The sequence below is a fragment of the Schistocerca piceifrons genome, chromosome 4 (genome assembly GCF_021461385.2).
Source record: "Schistocerca piceifrons isolate TAMUIC-IGC-003096 chromosome 4, iqSchPice1.1, whole genome shotgun sequence".
In the NCBI taxonomy this organism is placed as follows: Eukaryota; Metazoa; Arthropoda; class Insecta; order Orthoptera; family Acrididae; genus Schistocerca; species Schistocerca piceifrons.
Genome location: NC_060141.1, coordinates 1,706,048 through 1,727,623, shown reverse-complemented (window position 1 = coordinate 1,727,623; position 21,576 = coordinate 1,706,048). Strand labels below are relative to the sequence as shown.

At 38.6% G+C, this 21,576-nt stretch overlaps 1 long non-coding RNA gene across 1 annotated transcript in view; it reads right to left on the bottom strand.

The window, feature by feature from the left end:
- The window catches only part of LOC124795348, a 189,865-nt gene that overhangs the window by 7,600 nt on the left and 160,689 nt on the right, over positions 1-21,576 (bottom strand). The window contains exons 4-6 of the long non-coding RNA XR_007016679.1: positions 9,822-9,907; positions 5,763-5,890; positions 1,015-1,187 (exon numbers count right to left, since the gene is read on the bottom strand). This is a non-coding gene — a long non-coding RNA (uncharacterized LOC124795348). The remainder of the gene's footprint in view (positions 1-1,014; positions 1,188-5,762; positions 5,891-9,821; positions 9,908-21,576) is intronic.

Genomic DNA, 21,576 nt, shown 5'->3' with positions numbered 1-21,576 from the left:
TTGGGAAGGGAGTAAGACAGGGTTGTAGCCTCTCCCCGATGTTATTCAATCTGTATATTGAGCAAGCAGTAAAGGAAACAAAAGAAAAATTTGGAGTAGGTATTAAAATCCATGGAGAAGAAATAAAAACTTTGAGGTTCGCCGATGACATTGTAATTCTGTCAGAGACAGCAAAGGACTTGGAAGAGCAGTTGAACGGAATGGATGGTGTCTTGAAGGGAGTATATAAGATGAACATCAACAAAAGCAAAACAAGGATAATGGAATGTAGTCGAATTAAGTCAGGTGATGCTGAGGGAATTAGATTAGGAAATGAGACACTTAAAGTAGTAAAGGAGTTTTGCTATTTGGGGAGCAAAATAACTGATGATGGTCGAAGTAGAGAGGATATAAAATGTAGACTGGCAATGGCAAGGAAAGCGTTTCTGAAGAAGAGAAATTTGTTAACATCGGGTATAGATTTAAGTGTCAGGAAGTCATTTCTGAAAGTATTTGTATGGAGTGTAGCCATGTATGAAAGTGAAACATGGACGGTAAATAGTTTGGACAAGAAGAGAATAGAAGCTTTCGAAATGTGGTGCTACAGAAGAATGCTGAAGATTAGATGGGTAGATCACGTAACTAATGAGGAAGTTTTGCATAGGATTGGGGAGAAGAGAAGTTTGTGGCACAACTTGACCAGAAGAAGGGATCGGTTGGTAGGACATGTTCTGAGGCATCAAGGGATCACCAATTTAGTATTGGAGGGCAGCGTGGAGGGTAAAAATCGTAGGGGGAGACCAAGAGATGAATACATTAAGCAGATTCAGAAGGATGTAGGTTGCAGTAGGTACTGGGAGATGAAGAAGCTTGCACAGGATAGAGTAGCATGGAGAGCTGCATCACACCAGTCTCAGGACTGAAGACCACAACAACAATATTATTATTATTATTATTATTATTGTTATTCCTAATACTACTAGTAAAACCGATGGTCAAATAATTCTAAAAACTGATATTAAAAGCCAAAGATACCAGTGTGACATGTTCCGCATCTGTTTGATGATTAACTTCTTGCCTTGGATCTGCAACACCTGCTCTTATTTACAGCCTCTGACAGCGTAGCAGGTATTCTTCCAAAGGCTGTATGTGTATTTACAGTTGAAATATCTTCTGGGACAAGTTCTGGACAGAGAGACTTAAATAAGCTGTAAACAACGACACTGAATTAGGCAGACAGACCCAAATACAATAACATACACAGAGGGTGGAGTAGGGGGTGGGGGGGGGGGGCAGATGATAGCAGAGCTGGAGGTGTGAGGGGGGAAAGGAAGTGCAAGAAGCATGAAGGACAGAGACAGGTTGTTTAAGGTAGGAGAGAGGTGGGATGGGTGATGGAAAAATGGGGCAAGGGGATGGAGGTGATGGTGGAGGATTGAAGAGAGCGAAGGGAGATTAGATTAGCTTAGTATCGTGTTCCATAGAGCCATGCTGAAGAGATCCTTGTGGGTGTGGAACATGTCAACTTTTGTTTTTTAAAGCTGAAATAACAATACTAATAGCATGAGTATATACAATACATCATTTTTTAAGCTGAAACAACAATACTACTTGTATGAGTATATACAATACATCATTTGTTTCTATTAAAAAATTTGTCAATGGAGTAGGAGGAGTTGGCCACTAGTAAGTCTTTCAGGCTCCTTTTAAAGTAATTTTTATTTGTAGCTAATTTTTTGTGTTTGCTGGCAAATTATTGAAGATGAGTGTTCCTGAGTAGCGGTTCCCTTTTTGAACTGAAGTAAGTGCTTTTAAGTCCTTGTGTAGATCATTTTTGTTCCTGGTATTGTATGTATGAACTGAGCTGTTTGTTGGAAAAAAAAGAGAGAGATATTATTTAGGACAAATTTCATGAAAGAGTAAATATACTGAGAGGCAGTAGTTAGTATACCCAGTTCTTTGAAGAGGTTTCTACAGGACGTCTGTGAATGTACTCCACAAATAATATGAATTACATGCTTTTAGACTCTGAAAACTTGTTTGATTTGAAGAGTTACCCCAAAATATTATACCATATGACATTATGGAATGAAAGTAGGCAAAGTATGCAAGCTTTTTCATTTTTATGTTGCCTATGTCTGCTAACACCCGAATTGCAAATACAGATTTGTTAACGCGTTTCTGCAGTTCTGTGGTGTGCTCCTCCCAAATGAATTTATTATCAAGTTGTAACCCAAGGAATTTAAGACTCAACCTCTTCTATCTGCTCTTCTTCATACTTTATGCATATGTTGGGTGGAAACCTCTTACAGGTTCTGAATTGCATATAGTGAGTCTTTTCGAAGTTTAATGTCAGTAAGTTGGCTTTAAACCATTTATTAATATCCATGAAAATACCACCAGCAGATCTTTCTAGAACTACACTTGACATACTATTTATTGCAATACTTGTGTCATCTGCAAACAAAATGAACTCTCCTTCTGGCAGTGTAACTGATGAGAGATCATTAATGTACACAAAAAAGCAATGGCCCTAAGATGGATCCTTGTGGGACACGACATGTAATTTCTTCCCATTCCCCCCACCCCACCCCATCCCGACACACACACACACACACACACACACACACACACACACACACACACACACACACACACACACACACACACACCTATAGTGAAAATTTAACTACTCTCTCATAAAATATAACACTAAACATCAAACCACAATATTTCAGAACTAAAAACCTTCTACCGCCAGCCACTATAAAGAAAGACAGGAAGAAATCAATTCATTCATGTGTTTGCATCAACAGGCCTACATCACAGTGAGGTAGAAACCCTTTACAAAGGGTTGCAGAAGCTGATAAACAAAAACAAATCACACTAAAAGTTGGCAAAAAGGTATTCTAATCCACAAGTAGAACAATACCAAAGAAAAATAATTCAGTGGAGAATGTTGGATATTATAGCAGAGACAACACAAGTCAAGCATTAGGTGTTGTTTCTTAACACATTCAGAAAAAAAAAGTAAAATGAAAACAGATGACAATTACTAAATGGATGTTGTTGTTGTGGTCTTCAGTCCATAGACTGGTTTGATGCAGCTCTCCAAGCTACTCTACCCTGCACAAGCTTCTTCATCTCTGAGTAACTACTGCAACCTACATTCTTCTGAATCTGCCTAGCATATTCACTCTTTGTCTCCCTCTACGACTCTTACACTCCGTGCTTCCCTCCAATACTAAACTGGTGATCCCTTGATGTCTCAGAACGTGTTCTACCAATTGATCCCTTCTTCTAGTCAAGTTGTGCCACAAATTCCTCTTCTCCCCAATTCTATTCAGTACCTCCTCATTAGTTACATGATCTACCCATCTAATCTTCAGCATTCTTCTGTAGCACATTTTGAAAGCTGCTATTCTCTTCTTGTCTAAACTACTTATTGTCCTACTTTCACTTCCATACATTGCAACACCCCATACAAATACTTTCAGAAAAGACTTCCTGACACTTAAATCTATACGCAATCTTAACAAATTTCTCATCTTCAGAAATGCTTTCCTTGACATAGCCACTCTAAATTTTATATCCTCTCTACTTCTAAAATCATCAGTTATTTTGCTCTCCAAATAACAAAAACTTGTCTACTACTTTAAGTGTCCGATTTCCTAATCTAATTCCCTCAGCATCACCTGATTTAATTCAATTACATTCCATTATCCTCGTTTAGCTTTTGTTGATGTTCATCTTATATTCTCCTTTCAAGACACTGTCCATTCCATTCAACTACTCTTCCAGGTCCTTTGCTGTCTCTGATACAATTACAATGCCATGGGCAAACCTCAAGGTTTTTATTTCTTCTCCGTGGATTTTAATTCCTACTCCAAATTTTTCTTTTGTTTCCTTTGCTGCTTGCTCAATATGCAGACTGAACAACATCGTGGATAGGCTACAACCCTGTCTTACTCCCTTCTCAACCACTGCTTGCCTTTCATGCCCCTCGACTCATAACTCTCATTTGGTTTTTGTACAAATTGTAAATAGTGTTAAGTTCCCTGTATTTTACTCCTGCTGCCTTCGGAATTTTAAAGAGAGTTCTGAAGGGAGAGTATGGATATGGACATGAAATGACTATATCTGATCAAACGAAACAGAAATTTTAGAGAATTCAACAATTTTTAATGACTTTAAAAATACGTGTGGCGCTAGATACAAAGCTAGGAGGAAATGCATCTGGCAGGACATCACAAATACACATTAGGATTTCTGATTCATTAAAGTTTGGGCAGGAATACCAGATCAAATTAAGCACCAGTTCAGCACCATGGAAAAGGGAGGTTATTTGGACATAGAAAACAGGGATAATTATTTAACATAGGAACTTAGACAAATAGAAAAAGATGTTGCAGGCGTAAAAAAAGATGGAAGAAAAGCAAATCTCAAATAGTCCGAATCAACTGATTAACAGATGAGTTTCAAGAAAACTCCTAAAGGAATATGGCCAAATTTGCTAAATTAAATAAAACTGGATATTTAAGTGGATACAGCACAATGTATCAATTTTTAAGTCATGAACTAAACATAGATTGGAGCACAAAATAAAAATTACCACTTCATCTGAGATTCATAGATTCTGAGAAAGTTTTAGCCAAGGTTTCAAATAAATTTATATTAACAGCCTTAGAGAAACAAGATACCAATTCAACCTGCCTCAAGATATTGAGGAATAAATATCTTCATCAGGATAGTGAGGAAATCACAAGTGAGATAAGTCTAGCCTGGGAGATTGCATTTGCCTCACAGTTGTTCACAGAATAAGTGTGTAGTAGTACAGACAAACTTCAACAACTGATGAAAGAACATAATAGAGACATCCTGGGATAGAGTAATCTTTGAAATAAATTATAACAATACTAAAATGATGAATAACCCACATATACAACACAGAATGGAAAATGATTGAAATTAACAATGAAGTTCCACAAACAGTTGAGGTCTTGTTTTTAGAGCAATGGGAAATGATAAGGTGGATACTAACATAAATAAACAGAAAAGTAAAAATGGCCGGAGGCTTTTTGGAAAATTAAATATAGGTTTCAAAACTAAACTTCTGATGATCCTGAAAAGTAAAGGTTATAGTCAGTGTGTATTATCAGTTTTTATTTAAAAACTGAGACCACTTAAAGGCTGAGGGTCAGTGAGCATTCAGTTAAAAGATGCATTACTAAAATAAGCAAATGGCTCTGGGACCACACTGGAGAGGACCAATTAATTACAACTGTATTGAAAACATAACAGATGCATAGGACACAGTCAAGTAAACAGATGGTAGACACACCAAGGAAGCTATTTTCCAAATGCCAAGAGATAAGAAAGGACCAAATCAATAACCTATGGAAACACCAGGAGCAAAACGGATGTTTAAAACAGTGCATGGAGGAGACCTTCATCCAGTGGTGAATGTCAGATTGATAATGAAGAAGTCTATATTAACAGCAGATTATTGCTGTGTTCCACATTGGCTCTGACATCTATATGCTCTGCCTATCAGTATTATCTAACATGGTACACATTTTTCTAGGTATCAACGGTTTTAAACCTGTACAAAACTGGTTTAGAAAGCTAGGACAAAAAAAAACAAAGACTGTAGATAGATATCTAACTTCTAGGCTGAAGAAGCTAAAGCATACCTTTCTGTACAGAAGCTTCATTACTCAGGCAACAAATTATTGTCACATATTATTAATGGTAGCTTTAATTTTTACACTAAAGTAGCTTACCCCAGTATTGCTTCAATGTGAGGTGCTCCTGTCTGTTTGAGGATGCATCTAAATAATGTTACAACCCTCGCTCTTGAAACGTCATCTGGTGTAGTCAACGTATATACAATTTTAGAAGCCCACGGTGCCTGGTAAAAATTTTTGCAGTTTATACTTTATTTAACATTAATAATTAGCTAGTAATAATAATGCTAACCCCAAAAAGGAAAAAAAGAGATTACTAATGTCTATGATTAACTAGCCATCACAGTCAGCATACTTTCGCAAAGAAGAAAGTCACCAGAAATAGTCTCAAGATGTTAGAATAAAGCAGTTTAATATTCTGAGAGAGGATAGCAGGGACTTAAGCAAGAATAAATGTGTAAAAGCCACTGATGTTACACACCGCACACTTTGATTGCCACAGAGAGAGTGTTTTATGTTCCTAATATAGTTTTCATTATGTTGGTAAATGTTGCACAAGAAGGACGTGAAGTATAAATTATACACGTGGAAGAGTTCCGTTTGTACACCATTTTAAAGTAGTTTTGATCAAATAGATAAACAGTAATACTTTACCATCATTGATGACTTATTTTCAATCTAAATTCACTGAAAGTATGTTAATGCTTATGATTTGAAGTCTATTCCTAAGTCTGCTCCTTCCTTTTAAACAAGTGTCAACCACTCCAAATGGCAGGTGTGTTTTATTGGACCTCTACTATATTAGTAGTTTAGAATGGAATAAACCGATGCTATACTGTTCATCTGCATGTTAGTGTAGAATGTGTCACTAAATAAGCTAAGTGTAAAATCAGTGCATTTTGCGTGTTTATTTACATATACAAGCCACCTTCCAGTTATTCCTTTATGCGAGACACTGTGCGCGAGGTTAGCTTCAAAATTCAAGATGCATTTTCCATATGAAGTGGACCAACCATAGGAATAATCCCAACAAGAAAAGCTCCAACTAGAATTAAATTCTGCACATATGAAGCATGCAGAATAAAATTAATCTGTGCAAAATCCAAGCTACAGCTTACAAAAAATAAAAAAAGTCATTGAACTACACAACAGTTTTCGCCAAATTTAAGAGGGCTTAAAAGTGAAACCAGTAGCACTTCAAAAGAGATATTTGGATCAGATGCACATATTTTTATGCTCTGCACATTATTAATATTTCAAGGTTGTATCAGTCACCATTTTAGTGCTACATGGCATCAACATTGGGGAAAAACCAGTTGCAAAATCTAGCAATCATTTTGTGACTGCAATAATTTATGATCAAACAAAGTGTGTCGACTGGTCTTCAGCAGTTCCATAAAGACGTTACACGTTACCAATTCTAATTATATGAATCATTACTTGTAGGTGTTCTATAAGTTACGAGGGCTGTACAAAAAAAAAAAAAACCTTTACTCATCCTCATAATTTTGATGGTCCGTCTGAAAGTAGTCTCCCATGAGTGCGATGCACTTGTCCTCCCAGCGTTTCTGTCAGTTATCAAAAACATGCTGGAAAAATATTTTTGAGAGATCCTTCAAAATTGCCTCAGAGGCCTTCACCGCTGCTTCTGATGATTGATAATGTCTTCCATGAAGGCGTTTCTTCACGTTAGAGAATAGAAAAAAAGTCACATGGAGCTAAATCCAGATTATAGGAAGGGTGAGGGATGCCCTTCAAGTTGATTTTTGTAAGATATTCAGCAACAACATTGGCAATATGCGGCAGCGCAATATCGTGGTGTAGCATCCATCCTGCTTCATGGAAATGTAGTCTTTTGCACCTGATATGGACTTGCAATGGTTTCAGGACATCCCCGTAGTATTGTCCAGTGATGTGTGTGCATGTACAACATGCTGATAAACCATTCCATGAATATCAAAGAAAGAGATAACTACAACTTTCCCAGCAGAAGCAACCACTTTTGCTTTTTTGGGATTGGTGATAAGGAGATTTCCACACTGAGCTTTGCTGTTTGCTCTCAGGATCCAAATGGTGTAGCGCAGTTTTATCAGCGGTGATTACATTTGAAAGAAACTCCAGATCTTCCTCTAACATCAACTTTAACTGCACGCAGACCGGCACGCTAATGTCCTTTTGTTTGGAAATCGACAGTCTTGGAATCCATCGCGCATAAACACGTGTCGTGTAATGTTTCTGTCACCAACGTGTGGGTGGCACCCAATGAAATGTTCAATATTTTAGAAAGTAATGTTAAGGTAATTTGTGGATCCTCTCTCACAATGACAGCAGCAGTTTTGACGTTTTCTTCCGTAACAGCAGTAACTTTATCACCGGGTCCACCTTCCTTTGAAATTGATTGTCTCCTCTCTTCATACATTTTAAACCACCTTCAACCTGTGCTGAAGGGAAGAACAGACTCTCCATAGGCCTCCCGTAACATTGTATAGGCCTCAGCTGAAGATTTGTTGAGACAAAAGCAGAATTTCAAAGCCGCATGTTGTTCCTCACTTGTTACCTCCACGCAGCGGTAGGCGATACTGAACATGTCTCACCTTGGCCGCCTCTGGCAGGCGGGAGCCAGGAGTCCCAACAATGAAACTATTACAGCGTGTTTATTGCATATTAAGCTAACAGAATATCTTAAGATTAAATATTAGCACAAGCAATTATGACCATAAAAAAAATTATGATCATTCTTTATTGAACAGCCCTTGTATTAATATATAGAACCCCTAAAAAAAATTTCGCATCAAATTTGTGCATAGTTTGATGTAAAACATTATTACCTCCTACTTACTTTATTTTTGTATCACTAGAAAGAGCAGGTGATTTTTACTAGAAAAGATTACGTGTTCTGGAGGTCATCCAGACAAGGTTTACACAATGAGATTGACAATACTACTGTCAAACATTTCAGGACAGTAGTTACATTTAATATTTAATACATCTTTTGTTATTTATAGGTGCTGTAATTTCTATATTTGCTAATGCTTTTATTTTTTATCATTTAACTGAAAACATTCCAGTTGGAAAATTGACATTTGCAAACATGCATGCAGAAGGTCCACTGACACTGGGCTTACCAGCCTGGCACATTCCCCCACCCTGCAAACTGTCATTGTTATTGCCTGGTGTTGATGTCTGAACCTTCACCTGTGACAGATTGTACTGTTGTACAATTTGCAATTGCAGTTGCAGTTAAATGTCATCAGTTTGCAACTGGCAATATTAGGAATATTTTTATGTTGGTCGATAATGCTCCAAACCATCATTCACATTTTTCAGTTGAAAGAGAAAATACGAGCTCCACCAACACCACAACTCCGCTGTGAGGTGAAACACAGGATAGTCCTATTGGACCACAAATGAAGCCAGTAAAACAATAGAACCTGTTCTAGCCATTATTTCTATTTTGTCTACTTATTTGGTCTTACACTACTGGCCTAATATGATATTCGCTGTGAAAAGTTGCATCTGCTGCTGCTACTGCTACTACTACTACTACCACCACTACTACTACCACCACTACAACTAAAAATTTTTTTTTGTTGAATTTTACCTACAAAAATTTAAATCAGTTACTGATTTTTGTAGAGGAATTAACTAAGAATGGTCAATAATTTTTTTCATATTTTAAAATATAAACAACATGAATAGATTGAAGCATTTTCAAAAGGTGGGCATAAAGTACCCCCCTGTTGGTATTTCTGGGGATAAAGACAAGTGGCCAAAACCTATTTAAGTAATAATATTAAAAGCCCTACACGGAATATACCTCACAGAATGGGTGTAGATTGTGGAAAACAGAAGGAATTTGTAGTATCTGAGTAATCTTGAGATAATTGCATGTCTCTGTAGGTGTAAACATAAGTCTGACAGAAGTACAATGATATTGGCCACCGAATTTCATATCTGTAGTGTAAAGTTTATCAGATTTTGTTTCCAGTACAGAAAAACAGCATATTTAGTGGTTTAAGTTGGAAAAGAAGAGAGAAAGGAATTGAGGGAGGACAACATGAAGAAAAAATAATACTGGAATGTAGTTAAAACATTTGTTGCTAAGAGACAAAAAACAAACAAAATGCACACTCCAACAATTATTGGCAAACTTACCAGACTTTCAACAAATAATAGAAAATAAATTTGATGATAAAAGCTGTCAATCGCTTGTCTGTCTGCGACCTCATTCTCCAGCAAAGCTAGAAAAAACAAAAAGAATATGTCAAATAGCATCTAACAACACTTCTGGAAAGGTTGAAGGTAAACAAAATATCCTCTACAGACTTTTTTCCGCAAAATATATACACAGTGTATTTCAAAGTCATTGTTTCAAACATCTAGGAATGACAGATCAAGCCACATACAACAACTTTTGTTAGAGGCAAAATGTTTGCTGTTACTTCCAGACAACACTAGGCACTCTTTAGTATACGTCGGTCCTGAGACGATGAGATTTCACGAACTAGCAGAGTCTACTAATCAGGTGTGAAACATACTACCTACCACAGTGATCTGACAGCGTGATTTTCAACAAGAAACCAATAAGAATGAGTACCTGCAAGTGGAGAAAGATATTTTAGAAGTGAATCAGGAACTTTAATTTTGCTGGGCCTATCCCCTCTTGTGAAGAATAGATGACTGGACGACAGGCAAAACACAATGAATATGAATGTAGAAGTAAGCTATTGTCCTGCTGCCTCTCTGGGACAAAACCAATATAAAATGACACCTAATGTGACTGGAAAGTGCCAACAAACATTTTGGCTAACAAAAATTGTTCCTCACAGTGTGATGTATCACCCCAAGACGTTTGATGCAAAGATTTCCAAAGACACTGCATACTGTCAATCTGCAAGTTATCCATGTTGTTTTGAAAAAGACGTCTTTCCTTCTTTCTTTCCACTGGCAGCAACAGGAGTGTGTTTCCTCAGACAGTGTACTGTTACTCAGACAGTTTACTGCCGATTAGTACCATATAATACTACATTCCCTGAAACGGAGTACTTCCACTTTTCAGTTAAACATGTTTTATTAACAAGTGAAAATTTGAAGTGAAAATTTTGCCACACATTAAACTACTTTCCATTACCACATTATCTCATATTGGTTCCATGAAGTAAAGGGTTAATCTTATTTAACATAAGAGTTTTATTTCTTCTGAAAGATGAGTACGAGGGACATTTTCCAAATGATTCCAATGTGAAAGACTCAGACACACACAGGTTCCAAAGCATACAACTTCTGTGCAGTCTGCTTAGAACTGAAATTAGTTATTTAATGAACTAAAAAGGGTGTTCGACTGCATCATTATCTTCCTTTGACATTAAGTGATGCCTTCCTGTGGATCAGCTGCTGGATATAGGTTTCCAGCTGCAAGACAGGAACACCACCATCAGTGCTCACTTCTAGTTCACAATGTTTTAATAATTGCGACTGTCTCAGTTTCCAATGTTCAGATTCTGAATCTGAATCTGAACATTGGAAACTGAGACAGTCGCAATTATTAAAACATTGTGAACTAGAAGTGAGCACTGATGGTGGTGTTCCTGTCTTGCAGCTGGAAACCTATATCCAGCAGCTGATCCATGTGGTAGCATAAAGTTCAAAACTGTTTCGTTTAAGTCATAACTGATGTCTATTATCTCTGCAATCCACCAGTCACAGTCATACATGAGGGACACAAACATCCCTCTTTGCAGGTTGTGAGTCTGAATATTCTGCTGTTTCTGAGGTCTTGGTTGGACAAATGAAATTTCTTCTTTCTTGCCCTTAAAGTTCACCCATCGCTTTGAGTTCAAAAATGAGTCTTCTGAATTCCTTTCACAAAAATTCCAAATCAGACAACGTCCTTGTAGAGGCATGCAATTACTATGACTATAATTAATGGAAAGAATGTAAAAGATTGTGGGATTGCTTAAGGACAATTGCTGGTTTTCTCTGAATTTATCAACTGCCATAGCGTGTTTCTGATTTAACCCGATTGACTGATGATATACTACAAACCGACAAAAGAAACAGATATGTTACAAATTTTACTGAAACAAACATTCTTATCCAAATCAGTTCCAAACGAACAATATTCAGGGGGAAAATACTTTTTGATACAGAAATACATATCACTGTAGATACTAATACACAAAAATTCAATGTAGATGCCAAATACTGTCATTACTAATATGTAGAATAACAGGTAGCACCATTAGTTGCACAGATTGACCCCAACTGTTGAGATACCATACAAGCACTGACTACCACCACTGTGTGTGCTGGGAGGAAGACTTTGTCATGCTAAGTGGCATAAATGTATTGATGCACATTTAAAGAGGGCCATACAGATTTGGAACTCAAGTATTACATTTAAATTTTTAAGGAACAACTGCCAAACGTGCATGTCAATAAACACAAAAATTTTAAAAATTGCTTGCTCCACATGGGCAAAAATCCTATCTTACTTATAAAAATAGGTACTATACATTTCATAAAGCAACAACTACGGACTTTATTATTCCTACCAACTCATGCCATACTCCATGTTCCACAAGCTAGCCAAATTTCAGTTGCGCTGTGACACAAGAAGTAAAGAAATAGAAACAACTGTTAAGGTAGGTTTGGCAAATGGTTTCAATGAAAAAGATATTAGGAATATAGGTAACAAAACGATCAGGAAAATTGAAAACAACAAATAAGAAAAACATGAGACTTGTCTTACCATGATCCACTATCAGACAAAATTGCAAATATATTTAAGAAATCAATATATGGTTTGGATTCCAAATCAATAACAAACTAGGACACATTGTGAAACATTGTTTGGAATCCCCAAAAAATCCACTGAGGTGACAAAAGCCATGGGATAGTGATATGTGCGCATGCGCATGCACACAGATGGCAGCAGTATCACATACACAAAATATAAAGGGCCAGTGCTTAGTGCCTTGGTGCAGCGACATTTGTACTCAAGTAACTCACGTGACAAGATTTTTGACACGATTATGACCGGGAATTAATAGACTTTGAACATGGAATGGTAGCTGAACAAGGCACTTGGGACATTCCATTTTTTAAATCATTAGGGAATTCAATAGTCCAAGATCCACAGTGTCAAAGTATGCCAAGAACACAAAATTTCATCAGGCATTACCTCTCACCACAGAGAATGCAGTGGCCGACAGCCTTCACTTAATGACCAAGAGTTGACAGTGCTAACAGACAAGCAACTCTGCATTAAATAAGGTAAAATCTGGCATTAATGGACTATAGAAGCAGATAACTGACATGAACGCCTTTGCTAACAGCATAACTTTGCATGCAGGCCTCTCCTGGGATCGTGACAACATTTGTTGGACTCTAAACGACTGGAAAACAGTAGCCTGGTCAGATAAGTTCCGATTTCAGCTGGTAAGAGCTGATGGTAGGGTTCGAGTGGGATGCAAACCCATGAAGCCATGGACCAAAATTGTCAACAAAGCACTGTGCAAGCAGGTGATGGCTCTATAATGGTGTTGGTCGTGTTTACATCAATGGACTGGATCCTCTAGTCCAACTGAAATTATCACTGTCTGAAATGGTAATGTTTGGCTTCTTGGAGACCATTTGCAGCCATTCATGGACTTCATGTTCCCAAACAATAGAGTTTTTATGGATGACTCTAGACTATGTCATTGGGCCATAACTACTTGCATCTGGTTAGGAGAACATTTTGGGCAATTCGAGTGATGATTTGGCCACCCATCAAATATTTATGGGAGATAATCAAGAGATCAGTTCATTCACAACATCATGAACACTTTCGCAATTATGGACAGCTATAGAGGCAGTGTGGCTCAATATTTCTGCAGGAGACTTCCAATAACTTGTCGAGTCCATGCAACAGTGTGTTGCTGCAATATACCGGGCAAAAGGAGGTCGACACAATATTAGGAGGTGTCAGTGTAAGTATTGTAATGCCAATGTGTACAGGATCAAATGTGGATTCTGTGAATGTTGCTACATTGGACAAATGGGAAGACAATTCAAAATATGTTTCAGGGAGCATGGATACACTCGTAATGGTAGTGTTCTTGAATACCGCTTAAGGGAACAGAGTCATCATTTAGTTCAAACTGAGAATTGTTTATAAATATTGCACATTGAAAATAAGGATAATAATTTGGATATAATCAATGAAATGGAAATTTACATCAGTAACCCGTCGAACAAGACCCTTTTGATCAATGAGCACACAGCGATCAACCATACTTGGTTTTTTAGCTTTTTAAATGAACTGTTCCTCTACTAAAATAATGTACTATCCCGTTCCTGCTTAGCCCATTATCTGAGCTATTGATAACGTTTTGTTAGTGAAATTACAGCTTCATCTAATGTCACACCTATTTTGCACTAGGTCAAATGAGAGACAACCCACGAGTCTTTGTTCCGTTGTGAAACTGAAGTTGTAAATTCATTTGTGAAGTTTTAACTCTACCTAATGTTGTACATATGAATAATAGATGGAAACATCCCACGTGGGAAAAATATATCTAAAAACAAAGATGATGTGACTTACCGAACGAAAGTGCTGGCAGGTCGATAGACACACAAACAAACACAAACATACACACGAAATTCAAGCTTTCGCAACAAATGGTTGCTTCATCAGGAAAGAGGGAAAGAGAGGGAAAGACGAAAAGCTCCCTTAAAACCAACATCCTTTCATCTTTCCCTCTCCTTCCCTCTTTCCTGATGAAGCAACCGTTTGCTGCGAAAGCTTGAATTTCGTGTGTATGTTTGTGTTTGTTTGTGTGTCTATCGACCTGCCAGCACTTTCGTTCAGTAAGTCACATCATCTTTGTTTTTAGATAATGTTGTACATATCTGCACTTGGTTGGGTAACCAATGACGCAAGAACTTTTACTTTGTAATAAAAAAGAAAATTTATTTTTATGCTGGCCAATTTGCACTGTAATAAATTTCAATTGGTCATATTTTGACAATTTCACATATGTATATAAACAAAAAACCTTGCAAAGATTTTTATCTGTTGGTTTTATGTAAGATGTCATTTGAATTTGTATAACAAAGATAAGATTTGCACCCCGTGTAGGTGAGTAATTTTGTTACATGTTCTATATACTGACACACACTTTTGGCAATTGTTCCTCAAAAATTTAAATGTAGTATATACATTGGCCACAATCTAAGTGGTGCTCTTTAAATGTGCACTGACATGGTTACGACATCTAGAGTGACCGAGCCTTCATCCCAGCACACACAGTGGTGTTCGTCATTGTTTGTGTGGTATTTCAACAGTTGTGGTTGAACTTTGCAACTAATGGTGCTACCTGTTATTCTACATACTAGTAATGTCAGTATTTGCTGTCTACATCAAAGTCTCACATATTTGTATCCAAAATGGTATGTATTTCTGTGTCAAAAGCATTTTGCTCTTCAATATTGTTCATTTGCAACTGACTTTGATAAGAAATGCGTGTTTCTGTAAAATATGTAACATAACATGTTACTTTTGTCTGTTCGTAGTAGGTCATCAGATGATGCGTTAAAACAGAAATGCACTATGACAGTTAATAAACAAATTCAGAGAAAACCAGTGGCTGTTTTTAAGCAACCACACAGCCTTTTTAAATTCTTTTAATTAATCCTTTCACAAGGGTAGTATGTTTGGACCATTCTTCTCTTTTCTGCCGGCAGAATTCTTCAGTTTGTCAATTTAATTGTGAATGACAACAGTTTTCTTAATTAGTTTATTTTCCTCTCACATTGCATATGTAAATTCCGAAGAGTCATTAGTTGTGTCTGTAAACAAAATCCTCCATTTCCATGGCATTAATCATCACATTTCTGAAACAGAAAGGTCTCTTGCTTTACATCTCAAACTACACAAATCATAAAAAGTTTTGTATCACCCCAGTTCCCAGAACTCTTGAAGATAGACATTGAGTGTGGATATTGTATCACAGACACAGTCCCTTTGACTGTTCAAAGATGTCACTAAACCCGCCCAAATATGTAAATAACCATGCAAGAGCAGTGCCTATTAGACAGAAGGGTGTCCAATAGCTGATCAGTTCCCGTCATTCCACCAGGAAGGAGGTACATGGCTCGTGTTGTCTGTAGTTCAACCATGCCTAGACGATCAATACTGTGCTTTGATCACATTCGCATTGTTACTTTGTGCCAGGAAGGGCTCTCAGAAAGGGAAGTGTCCGGGAATCTCAGAGAACTAAAGCGATGTTGTTTGGACATGGAGGAGATATAGGGAAACAGGAACAGTCGAGGATATGCCTTGCTCAGGCCGTCCAAGGGCAGTGGATGATTGCTACCTATGGATTATGGCTCGGAGGAACCCTGACAGCAACGCCATCATGTTGAACAATGATTTTCGTGCACCCACAGGACGTCACACCACGACTCAAACTGTGCACAATAGGCTGCATGATGTGCAACTTAACTCCTGATGTCCATCTTTGCAACCACGACACCATGTAGTGCGGTACAGATGGGACCAACAACATGCCGAATGGACCGCTCAGGATTGGCACACTGATGAGTGTTGCATATGCCTTCAACCTGACAATCGTCAGAGATGTGTTTGGCAACCCAGTCAGGCTGAATGCCTTAGACACACTGTCCAGGGAGTTCAGCAAGGTGAAGGTTCCCTGTTTTCGGGTGACATTATGTGGGGCCAACGTATGCCGCTGCTGGTCGTAGAAGGTGCCATAACGGCTGTACGATACGTTAATGACATTCTCCGACCGATAGTGCAACCGTATTGGCAGCATATTGGCAAGGCATTCGTCTTCATGGCCAACAATTCGCACCCCCATCGTGCACGTCTTGTGAATGACTTTCTTCAGGATAACGACATCGCTTCGCTAGAGTGCCCAGCGTGTTCTCCAGACATGAACCCTATCGAAAATGCCTGGGATAGATCGAAAAGGGCTGTTTATTGACGACGTGACCCAACAACTACTCTGAGCCGTTGAGGAGTGGGACAATCTGGACTAACAGTGCCTTGATGAACTTGTGGACAGTAGGCCATGACGAATACAGGTGTGCATCAATGCAAGAGGACGTGCTACTGGGTATTAGAGGTACCTGTGTGTACAGCAATCTAGACAATCACCTCTGAAGGTCTTGCTGTATGGAGGTACAACATCCAATGTGTGGTTTTCGTGAGCAATAAAAACGGCAGAACTTATGTTTATGTTGATCTCTATTCCAATCTTCTGTACAGGTTCCAAAACACTCTGAACCGAGGTGATGCAAAGCTTTTTCTTTAAAGTCTACAAGTCCAACCAAGTAGTCACTGTCACAAGTCCAACCAAGTAGTCACTGTCACATTTTCAAGTACGTTCTTCAGTTAGCACACAAAGTTCAAAATTTGCACAATACACACATACACACACACACACACACACACACACACACACACACACACACACATACACACCGTGTGTGCAACAGCAGCAATCCAGTGTAGAATACAGAGGGGGGGGCCAAGATACGGGTAGGTAACATAACTCAAGAATGCCTGGTGTAGCATGCAGGAACTATATGGTAGCAAGACAAAGCTGCTAGGTGCAGTGTTGGATGACTGGAACAGAGAGAACGGGGAGTGGAAAAGGAGAAGAGCAGAGAAGGGAAAAATACTGGCAGGTGCATTGGCAGAGAGCGGTGCACATTGAGCTTGAGGGGACATGAACTGGTAGGAGGTGATAGGACAGAGGGGCCAGTAACTGTTGTACGGAGGGTATGGAACAGTAAGTTACCATAGGTTGAGGTCAGGATGATTCTGAGTGTGAAGAATGTGTCAGAAGGATAACTCCCATTTTAGCAGTTCAAAAAAGATCGGGTTGAAGGGCAGGATCCAGATGGCCTGGGTTGTGAAGCAGCCATTGAAATGAAGCATGTTTTGTTCAGCTGCATGTTGTGCCATAGGGTGGTCCAGTTTGTTCTTGGCCACTCATCCTAGAGGACAACTGATTGGTAGCCATACCAATAAAAAAACTGCCTAATGATTGCAGCAGAGCTGGTATATGACGACTACAATTTCACAGGTGGACTGAACTCTGATGGGGTAGGATAAGCCTGTGACTGGACTGGAATAGGAAGGGCTAGGTGGGTGGATTGTGCAGGTCTTGCCTACCTAAGACCCTTCCCACCTCTCCTAAAGTGGTGTTCGATCACCCATCCAACCTCTAGAACATTCTCGTCCATCCCTACACCAGCTCTTATCCCAGCTCCTTGCCACAGGGATGACACCCTGTGGAAGATATAGTTGCAATACCTGCTCAATCTACCCACTCAGCGTTTCCTATTGTAGTCCCGTTATAGGCTTAACCTGCACAATCAGAGGCCGGGACAACTTCAAAGAACCTTGTCATATACCGGCTTGGGCGCAATCATTGCACAATTTCTTATATTGGTATGACTATCAACCAGCTGCCAATTAAGATGAACAACCACCATCAAACTGTGGTCACGAGAAATGTGGCCCACCCTGTGGTACAACATGCAGCTGAATATAACAAGCTTGATTCCAATGGGTGCTATACAATCCATGCCATCTGGATCCTGCCCTCCACCAATAGCTTTTCTGAACTGCAGAGTTGGGAGTTATAAGGATAACGTATTCCCCGCTCCCAAAATCATCCCAGCCTCAACCTACAATCCCCACACCCTCCATCCAACAGTTTCTGCGCCCTCTATTCTATTATCTCCTCCCAATTCATGTCCCCTTACCCTTATTGTGTGCTACTCTTTGCCAATGCACCCAACAGTGTTTTTCCCTTGAAGGTACCTCCCCTTTTGCACTCCCTATTCCTCCCCCCCATCCCCCTCCCTCTCCCACAGCTTCCTGAAACTGCCTATGGCAGCTTTGTCCTGCTACCATATAGTCCCTGCACACCACACCCTCACCATGCAGCACTGACCCCCCCCCCCACACACACACACATACACATCCTGTTATCCCTCCCACCTCACTCAGGATTGCTGTTGCCGTTTGATGCGACACAGTTGCAGTCTTGCAAGAAAGAGAGCTGTCACATGTGCTGTGTGTATGACATGTGCTTGATAGTATCAATATCCTTTCCATTCTAAGGGACACTGTCAGAAAGCTCAGTGTGCAACAGCCTTTCTGATGTGGCTGTCTGCAAATCAACATCTCATCTTTATGGTGAGGAGCAATATATTCTTCTCATAATATTGTTGATATTCCAACCTAGACTGTTCATTGTTTAATGTGTAATAATGTATTTCCTTCTTTTATTAGGCAACAATTTCTTTAATACTACAAATCCCTATCATTTCACTTTTCACCATTTTTGTCCTTCAATTGTTATAGTATCTTTTTTGTTGAAACTCTGATGAGAACAGTCCCATTTATTTTCCAGATAAAATTATTGTGATATCTGACTATTTAGACATGTGTTTCTTTTACTGGATGACTAGAGTAGGGATGTGGTTTTCCAGACACTTTTTTTTACAGCAGTTGCATTTACTGTTTCGTCCACCATGCACTGTAATGCAGTTGGGATGTGGTGCAAAACTGTTTTCTTTGAAAATGACTCTGGGATAATAGTTAGAACTTGGAATTGTAAGACACACAGGATTTAACAGCTCGTCAAAGCATTTAGAACACAGAAAGTCATCACTGGAAACATCTTGACTTCAAAATGGACTCTTGAAATGAGTACAGACATTAACAATCTGAAGAAAGTCTTTTTTGCTAGTATTACATATCACTTTTATGGATATGCAAATAGTCTGCACACTTCTCTTCTGTGTCACTAGTCAGCAGGCTTTTTAAACACAGTTCTTTCCATACACCCTAGAACTCCATTGGTCAGCAGAATCCTCACAGATCAAGAATTACCTGGATGATTTCAGAATTCCTAAAAGGCTCTGCACTTTAGAAATTAGCTATGAAAAAGAAGAAAAAAAAAAAACTGCAACAAAGCAATTGGTAACAAAGAAACTACAGTAAAGAAATTAGCCATGCAAGTTAAAATATGAACATTGTTTATAAAACTTTTTCAATTGAAAAGTGGATGTCCTCTTTTTTAGGGAATGTACTATATGGTACTAATCAACAGAAAAAAATTCAAAATTTTTGGGATTGACATTTGTTGAGACAAAATTTTTTTCTTAAATAAAAATCCCACACATTTCCAAACAGAGGACATCATTGCATCACAAAGCTATTATCTTAAAAAAAGGAAGAAGAAGAAGAAAAGAGAGAGGGGGAGGAGGAAGAAGGGGGAAGGAAGGAAAGAAAGAAAGGGGGCAAGGCATCCTCCTTGGCAGCTTGTACCTCAGGCTGGTAATTTTCTTCGGAGTGGAAGTGGAGACAGGAATTAACAGATTTCTTACTTTGTCCTGAACTTTAACGTATGTTAAATTCAATAATATCTGGGACTCTGAAGGTAAGACTTTTCCAAGGCCTGTCTGAAATGATATGGACTATGCCAACAATGCAGTTACACATATCACCTAAATAACTGTTAAAATTAAGCTTATCCATTATGAATATTTTAGAACCCATGACTCAATTGAATTTAAATACATAAAACTGCAACCAGTCACTTTTTTAATAATTATTTATTATTCCATGAACCGGTTTTCGAACCTTTTCAGGTTCATATTCAGATGGTTTCTGGAAGTTACACCACTATTTCTAGCATAATGCTGGGTGCTGGCTCTGTGACAAGAAGATGGAACACACATCCAGAAACCACCTGAAGATGAACCTGAAAAGGTTCGAAAACCGCTTCATGGAATATTCTTCATGTAGAAGCTTGCCACTATAGGAGATAGAGTTGTGCCCAGTGGAATCCAACGTTTACATCGCATACTATCATGCAGGAGGTACTTGCTTTCAAGTTGTGATGAAGCAAGTTTAACAAATGATGTTCAAAATGTTGCTCTGGCTTAGAGAGTGACACAAGGAGAAAAATTCTTGCAACCACTGAAACTACATAAAAAAAACACCAGGGTGCTGTCTGAATTCAGTTTTATAGCTTTCAAGATGTCCACAAACTGCACTGAGTTTCAGACAGATTGTATGGAATGACCTACATGTGCTCATGGCACAGTTGCTGTATGTTTCACAAAGAGGACCCAAATTTCTTGTTACTTCATTTCTCCGTTAGTGAAGGTCACAACAGTTCTCAAAAATAATGACCTCTTTGAGCAAAGCAGCACTGGATTAATTCCTGAAACTTATCACACTGCTCATTACTGATATCTGTGGCCTTCTGATAGGTTCAGTGTAATTCCCAATCCAATATGAATGATGTCAGGAGTCTGAATAAGTGCTGGTGACGAGGCAGCAACAACATAGCTATTTTCTCCAGTTTTCTAGAAGTGCTGCCTTCAGTACCCCATTGTCCCAAATACACTGTGGAATGACAAGATTAGTAATATGTGAATATTTTATAGCATTGACATATTGCAATAACTTTCACATGCAAAATATGTTCTTTTGTTAAATTAGGTGATAGCCAGATGGCCAAATCAGTCTTTATTCCCGTAAGCACAACTATTAAAAACAATAAAAAAAATGAGTATTTCTAGCTTTCACAACAGGTTATTTTTCAGAGTGAGGTACAATGATGATGTTGATGATGATGATGATTAGTGGTTTAGGGCGCAGAACAGCGAGGTTATCAGTGCCCGAGGTACAATGAGGGACACAGGAAAAGGAGAGAGCTAGCCCCACCACAACCTAAGTTAAATGCAATACATGTGGTATAAGGAAAAATCGGAAGAGAAAAGTAAAACACAATACATCAAATGGGTTGGGAGGAGAAATACATTACAGCAGAGAGCATTATGCCAGTGCCAACTCAAATAAGAAGTGAGGGTG